This window comes from Thamnophis elegans, chromosome 6 (genome assembly GCF_009769535.1).
Source record: "Thamnophis elegans isolate rThaEle1 chromosome 6, rThaEle1.pri, whole genome shotgun sequence".
Lineage (NCBI taxonomy): Eukaryota > Metazoa > Chordata > Lepidosauria > Squamata > Colubridae > Thamnophis > Thamnophis elegans.
The window spans coordinates 22,890,744-22,899,033 of record NC_045546.1 but is presented as its reverse complement, the minus strand read 5'-3'; positions in this window follow the sequence as shown (position 1 = coordinate 22,899,033).

Here is an 8,290-nt window from a genome sequence, read left to right as displayed (position 1 = left end):
CAGGAAAAGGCGGGGACCGGCTGCGCATGCATTTAAATATTTTCGGGGGAGGGCTTATTTTCGCACATGTGCTCAGAAGCCCAATTGGGCTTATTATCTGGGGAGGTCTTATTTTGGGGGGAACAGGGTAAATGTTTTGAAATAATTGTTTATTTAAATATGGATTTAAATATTTAAAGAAAGAATCTACATAAATGTCATCTTAAGCAATATAAAGCTTAGTCACCTATATAAAGCTATGTATGGATGACTAAGAATCTCCATAGATGTCAAGCTATATAAATAAATAAATTTAAATAAATATATTGTAAGAACCCACCATAGTCTTTCAATCCTATCTGCCAAATAAAGTGTTGTCAAAACTAGGGCGCAAACAGGGTGAAATGACATTTTCTTATGTATTCCAAACACTTGAATGCTTTATAGGGTTCGAATTTGTGTGTCTGTGTTCGTATGTGTGCCCTTTTCAAAGTATATTTTTCCCACTGTCTTCTGGTTAAGGATAGATTACACAGACATGGCCTAAAGAATAGTTCTGGCTTTACACACACGTACTGCTATCTTATTCTTTTTTAAAATATAACTCAAGGTAGTGACATAACAAATATGCCTAATACTCCTTCCTACTCCTTCCTATTACTATTTGCCCCATAATAATAATTCTGGGAATTGTAAGAGAAAGTTTGGCCCAAAGTCACTCAGCCAGCTTTCATGCCTAAAGTGGACAGAACTCTGGGTCTCCTGATGTCTCTCTACCTTAACTATATGGGTAGACTGCTGCGGGTTCGCCCGGGTTCGGGAGAAGCCATAGCTAACATTATGGCCAGTTTGGGACATAAGAATGAAAAGGTAGGTCAGTTCTTCTTTTCACTGATTCTAGTTGCATTTTAAAAAGTATTTTTGAGTTCTTTGTTGCTGTCATCTATCAAACTGGATTATCATTAGCAATAGCATTTAGGCTTATATACCGCTTCATAGGGCTTTACAGCCCCTCTAAGCAGTTTACAAAGTCAGCATTTTGCCCCCAACAATCTCGATCCTCATTTTACTGACCTCGGAAGGCTGGAAGGATGGAAGGATGGATCAACCTTGAGCCTGGAGATTTGAACTGCCAAATTGCAGGCAGCCAGCAGGCAGCTGAAATAGCCTGCAGTTCTGCATTCTAACCACTGCACCACCGTAGCTCTGGTTTCGTGAACATAGATCAGTAATTAGAAACTGTTTCATTAAAGCAAATCACTTATAAGACAAGAGACAACAGAAGTACTACAATACACTGACAGTAGTGAATATGTTTTGAATGCAGTGTTTGAATGTGTGTTCATATATGTCATGTTCAGAGGAGCTGATCTAACACAAGCACTCCAAGAAGAAGTATATGTAAGGAATATAACTGTAAATATCTAAAATATATATTTCACTGGGCTAGAGATCCAGCTTCCTTAATCCTCTCTGTTTTATTAAACTTTTTCAAACTATGTCACACAAGCCCTTGAAAGCATTTTCAGAGCAAAATAATACTGGGCAAGAATTCAAATGTTGTTGGAGAAGATGACGCAGCAACATATTGACTTAAAACCGGAATTGTTCTTGTTGGGTATCTTACCAGGGAAATATAATAATTAAAATATACGTTTGATTATTCATGTAATAACTGCGGCTAGAATTGTATTTGCAAAAATTGGAAAGTGGAAGAAATCCCTAAAGATGAAAATGTGATTAAGAAAATATTAGATTGTGCAGAAATGAGTAGATTAACACTAGCAATTAAAGGAAAGGAAGAATATGATTATTATAATATATGAGGGTTATTTTATCATTGCTTAGAAAATGAATATGGATAAAAAGTATAAAATTAAATAATTTAGGAAGAGTAATATTATAACAGGAGACATGTTAAGTTGTAATGTGTATGTGTGTGTGTGTGTGTGTGTGTGTGTGTGTTGTATTTGTGCTGATAAATAAATAAAGGGATATTTATTTATTTATTTATTTATCAGCACAAATATAACACAAATGTAACAAAGGCAACAGTAAAAATATTGGGTTTCTGTCGTGATGGTCTCTTGTGATGAGCCGATAGACAGAGAATGGAAGCAGTTAGCTTTCTCCCATATTTGGGCATACCAGGGGTTGTGACACTAAATACATATATGTATGTGTGTGTATGTATGTATGTATGTATATATGTGTGTGTGTGTGTGTGTGTAACACACACGCACACACACACACACACAAACATATATATATATATATATGGGCATACTTGGGCATACCAGGGGTTGTGACTTTAAGTATATACCTCCCACCCTGGCTGGCTGATAAAGGAGTCGTTCTCTGTAGCTCAAATGGTTAACTCCCTGCCTGGGAGGCAATAGAGCACAGGTTCGATTCCCAAACTTGGGTATGGCTAGCTGATGAGAGCTAAATAGCTTGAAATAGATCTATACTAGTCTCCCTTTATTTATTTATCAGCATAAATATAACAAATGTAACAAAAAAGGCAACAGTAAAAAATATTGGGTTTCTGTCTGGATGGTCTCTTGTGACGAGCCTAATGACAGAGAGTGGAAGTGTGACCTTCCTCCCATACTTGGGCATACCAGGGGTTGTGACTTTAAGTATATACCTCCCACCCTGGCTGGCTGATAAAGGAGTCGTTCTCTGTAGCTCAAATGGTTAACTCCCTGCCTGGGAGGCAATAGAGCACAGGTTCGATTCCCAAACTTGGGTATGGCTAGCTGATGAGAGCTAAATAGCTTGAAATAGATCTATACTAGTGTCCCTTTATTTATTTATCAGCACAAATGCAATATATATAAAGAATTTGGTGATAAGTTATAACTATTATGCAGTGGTGGGTTGCAGGCGGTATGCCCCGGTACGGGCGTTCCGGATCTTGCCCAGAGCATCGGATACTGTTCCGGTATGGTGCTCCGGAGGGCCCACCCGCCCGCCCATGCTCCTTACCAGTGCTTTATGCTGTTGGCGGTTCCTTGCATGCACATGACACGTACGGTGCCTTCGTGATGCTCCGTGGAGCAGCTGGAGCATTGCGGAAGCTTGCAGAAGTGTTATTTGACGCTAGATCACATCCGCGCACCGCAACCCACCACTGCTATTATGACACACAAAAAATTGGACTCAGACAACACACTGATTAATGAATGATGAATTGTTTGTTTTAAAAGGAAAAAAATAAAAAAACTTTTACCAAAAGTATTTTCAGTAAGTTTTGTACCAGCAGGTACAGTGAACTTGCTAGTAATTTTATAGATGTTTTCAGACCAAGTGCTCAGCAATGCTTTTCTATTTGAAAAGCTAGAAGTTTTGTGGCTAATGATGAAGAAGAAACCAGAATATTAGAGGCATCATTCAAAAATGTGGTCCTCATTAACAAAAGTGCGTAAAAGCCACTCCACTGCTGAAAAGGCTTATAAAGTAGCTGCCAGGTTGATGGTAAATAGCAATGCTCAGAGAGGAAGGAATCTTGGCCTAGTGACAAAATTATCTTGTCAAATGATATTGTTCACATTTATATAAAATCCATGGCAAACAATATGGAGGAGTCATTGCCATCATATGCGTGTGTACTAGCAAATACTTCGGATTTACAATTGAACAATGGATGATGTGCAGAGCATGAATTGGCTTATGATGACACATAAGTGAGAGGAAAGTGCTGTTCTATTTATCACTGAAAGCCCATATTCCAGTGGGAGAGATTTTTAGCTTGGTTGGCTATTATTTTGTGGACAATGGTAAGTCTGCTTGGATAAGCACCAGGGGTGAAATTCAACAGGTTCTGACAGGCTCTGGAGAACCGGTAGCGGAAATTTTGAGTAGTTCGGACAACTGGCAAATACCACCTCTGGCTGGCTCCAGAGTGGGGAGAGAATGGGGATTTTGCAGTATCCTTCCCCCTGGAGTGGGGAGGGAAAGGGATTTTGTCAGTATCCTTCCCCTGCCAAGCTCACCAAGCCACGCCCACAGAACTGATAGTAAAAAAAATTGAATTTCACCACTGATAAGCACTGATGGAGCATCAATTACGTACAGAGTAAGGATGTGTTGTACATGCGAAAGAAGTTACTCCTGAATGGTTGAATGTATCCTGCTTTATTCAAAGAAAACTCAGCCTCTTTCTTTCAATCCAGATGTGAAACAAGTCGTTAGGTTTAGGTTTAGGTTTAGGTTTAGGTTTAGGTTTATTGGATTTATATGCCGCCCTTCTCCCAAGGACTCAGGGTGGCGTACAACATAAAAAAAAACACATATTACAAAAATTAAAAGGGACATTAAATAAAGTATCAAAAAAAAAACCCCAATTGATATTTACAATAAAAATTTAAAAATTAAATTAAAATTAACAACCAAATTAATCCTATATTTTATTCTATTCAGGCCAGGCCGGCTTGCTGGAAAAGCCAACTTTTTAGGGTGCGTCAGAAGGACCGGAGATTGGGGATTATGTGAAGCTCCACGGGCAGCTCATTCCAGAGGGAAGGCACTCCCACAGAGAAGGCTCTCTCCCTGGGGGTCACTATCTGACATTGTCTGGCCGACTGCACCCTGAAGAGGCTAACTCTGTGGGATCGCACTGGACGGTGGGAGGCTACTGGTGGCAGTAGGTGGTCTTGCAGGTACCCTGAGCCTAAGCCATGGAGTGCTTTAAAGGTCATAATTAGTATCTTGAATCGCACCCAGAAGTCATCCGGCAACCAGTGCAGGCCACCTAAAAGGGGTGTAACATGGGAGCACCTAGGTACCCCCATGATAACCCACGCGGCTGCATTCTGGACCAGTTGAAGCCTCTGGGTGCTCTTCAAGGGCAAGTGCTCTTCAAGTCGTTTCAACAACTGTTGTCATGTGCACATGACTTTTCATTGAGCTGTGGGAAGAAATGGGCAGTGAATAAAGGCTATGCTTATCCACACAGAAGTATGGTCACCGTTAAAGAGAAAGGCTCTCACAAAGGGCTTTGAGCTGTGACAAGAAATAAAAAGCATTTATTGACGACAGTAAAGAGGCCCACAAAAATGTTCTTCATTGTTTCAAGCAGAGTGTACTTTAGCGATACATTCAGTGCTCTGAATAGCCTCTGCCTTTTGTGTCAGGACCAATATGCCCAGGTAACATCTCTACTTGAAGAACTGTACTGAACTGTATTTGGATTTGGGGTACAATTTAAAGCTCCGGTTCTGGAGAACTGCTAGTGGAAATTTTGAGTAGTTCAGAGAACCGGTAAATACCACCTCTGACTGGCCCCACCCCCATCTATTCTCTGCCTCCCGAGTCCCAGCTGATAAGAAGGAAATGGGGATTTTGCAGTATCCTTCCCCTGGAGTGGGGTGGAAATGGAGATTTTACAGTACATGCCCACCAAGCCATGCCACACCTACAGAACTGTTAGTAAAAAAAAATTGAATCCCACCACTGCTATGGGTGTCTCCTTTAAACCAGCTAAGTCAGCACATGGCTTAAAAGTGATATGTGAATGCAGCTATTTAACATATACCGTATTTTGGGGATTATAAAACGCACCGGACTATAAGGCGCACTATGATTTTGAAGAGGTAAATTTTACAAAAAGGTTTCGCACTCTGCAGACCTCCCAAACCCTCTGCACGCCTCAAAAGTGGGGGGGGGGCAGCATGCAGAGCTTTGGGAGACTTGTAGAGTGCTCCTGGGGGATGGGAGGGGCAAAAATGAGCAAAAACAGCTTCCAGGAGCACTCTGGAAGCCTCCCAAACCTACTGCACGGCCATTTTTGCAAAGGGAACAGGGTTTCAGTATGCCAAAAATGCTGTATTCAGTGTATAAGACGCACCCAGATTTTCACCCTCTTTTGGGGAGAAAAAGGTGCGTCTTATATTCTAAAAAATATGGTAAGATGCTATTTTTGCATTGGTCTTTAAGTTGTCTCTTCTATTACACTGCTGAAGGGAGCCCAAGGACAAAGGGAATACAATCTAGAAAGGGTGTCAATTATTGGTACAGTTAGTCCTCGACTTATGTCCACAATTGAGCCCAAAAGTTATGTTGCTAATAAAGACTGTTAAGTTAATTTTGCCCCATTTTACAACCTTTCTTGCCACGGTTATTAAGTGAATCACTGTAGTTATTAAGTTAGTTAGTAACACAGTTGTTAAATGAATCTGGCTTCCCCATTGAATTTGCCTGCCAGACGGTGACAAAATGTGATTCTATGACTCCAGGATACTGCAACTGTTATAAATATGAGCCAGTTGCCAAGTGCTTGAATTTTGATCACATGGCCATGGGGATGCTGCAACAGTGTGAAAAATGGTTATAAGTCACTTTTACAACATGTTTTAACTTCGGACAGTCCCTAGTGTCTAGTTGTCTTGGTGTGCAGGGCTCTATAGCGTCGTTTTGAGGGTAGGAGTTGAAACAGTTTATGTCCAGGAGACCCCTCACCTCCTGGACATAAATTGCTTCAACTCCTACCCTCAAAACGACGCTATAGAGCACTGCACACCAAGACAACTAGACACAAGAACAATTTTTCCCCGAACACCATCACTCTGCTAAACAAATAATTCCCTCAACACTGTCAAACTATTTACTACATCTACATTATTATTAATCTTCTCATTGTTCCTATCACCCATCTCCTCCCACTTATGACTGTATGACTGTAACTTTGTTGCTTGTATCCTTAGGATTTATATGGATTGTTTCCTAATATGATTTGATTGCTTATTTGTACCCTATGACTATCATTAAGTGTTGTACCTTATGATTCTTGATGAATGTATCTTGTCTTTTTATGTAAACCGAGAGCATATGCACCAAAGACAAATTCCTTGTGTCCAATCACACTTGGCCAATAAAGAATTCTATTCTATTCTATTCTAAATGAACTGTTGTAAGTCAAGGACTACCTGTTAATATTTATAATGACATACTATATGTTTGTATGGTATAAACAGGAAAATCCCATCGTCTGACTTGAAAATGGTGCTTAGCTAGTTGTGCTTTGTAGGTGGATGCAAAAACAGCACAACTCTTTTGTTAAAGAACACTGAAGAAAAAACTTTCATTCTGTGTTAAGATCATAGGAAACCATAGAAAAATTACATAGCCTTCTATATAACTCACAGTTCCAATGGCTATCAAACATCTTTTTCTATACAACACATAGTTCAAAAAGGCAAAAAAATATCCCCAAAAGGGTTTTGTATGGGAACCTTAACTTCCCATCCCATTTGACTTTAGGTCTTTTAAAAACAGGTCAAATCAATGAATTTAATGAAGGCCACTGAACACAATAGCTTTGCCTTGCATTTTGACCCAGATAAAGAAGAGTCAGTCTAGGTCAAAAAGCTTTAGCAAAACTTTAAGTGGTTAGTACACAAATGTGACAGAATGTTTAGAATCTCAGAGTCTTGCTATTCCCATTGACAAGCAGTTAAAAGTATTTGAAACGGCTGCATGAATGAACTTCGATAAGGTAAGCCCATTGTCTTCCATTCATTGTTCCTTTCTCTTCATACCAGAACATCTCCCCCAAGAAAAGAACAAGAGTCAATGAATGTATAATGCAGTCCCACTTTTACTGGATTTCTTTGGACTTTTTGTGGGCTGTTCACTCCATTTAAATGCCTTGCTACACATTAAAATCTTTCCCAAATGACTGTGACTGTTGAGTCATCCATGTCAGACAGAAAATCCTTTAATGATGCCAAGAAAACTATGGTTGGTTGGGACACAGATTAATAGAAATGAAGATTTAAATTAGGACTCCTCTGCCTTTCTCACAAAATGAATTTAAAAAAAAATTCCACTGATACCAGGTTGCTTAGATACCATAGAGTTAAATGTTGGGGAAAAAAATAAAATTTAACCCAGGAAAGCTGGGTGTAGATTCATATCCAGTGTTTTCTTTGAAAAACAAATTTCACAACAATAACAACAAAACCATCTCTCTCTCTCCCCCTCTCCCTCTCTCTCCCTCCCTCCCCCCCAACTCTCGTTGCTCCAATTATCTTGTGGGACTTTTGTACATAACAGGTTTAAATAAAATAAACCTGTACGAATCAGGGGTGGGTGGGAGAGGAAAGAATTAAAGATTACCACAATTGTGTTAAACTTTCTACAAGATGAAAAAGTTGCCTTTCCCATGCCCAGCAAGCCACTAGGTCTTACACAATCTCAGCAAAAAACCGCATGTTCTTGTTATTTAAAACAATTTTGCAAGGTCAAAGACTAATAGATCTTTTATGTATATTTTGGATGGACTGCTCCAAAGAACCATATGTTGATT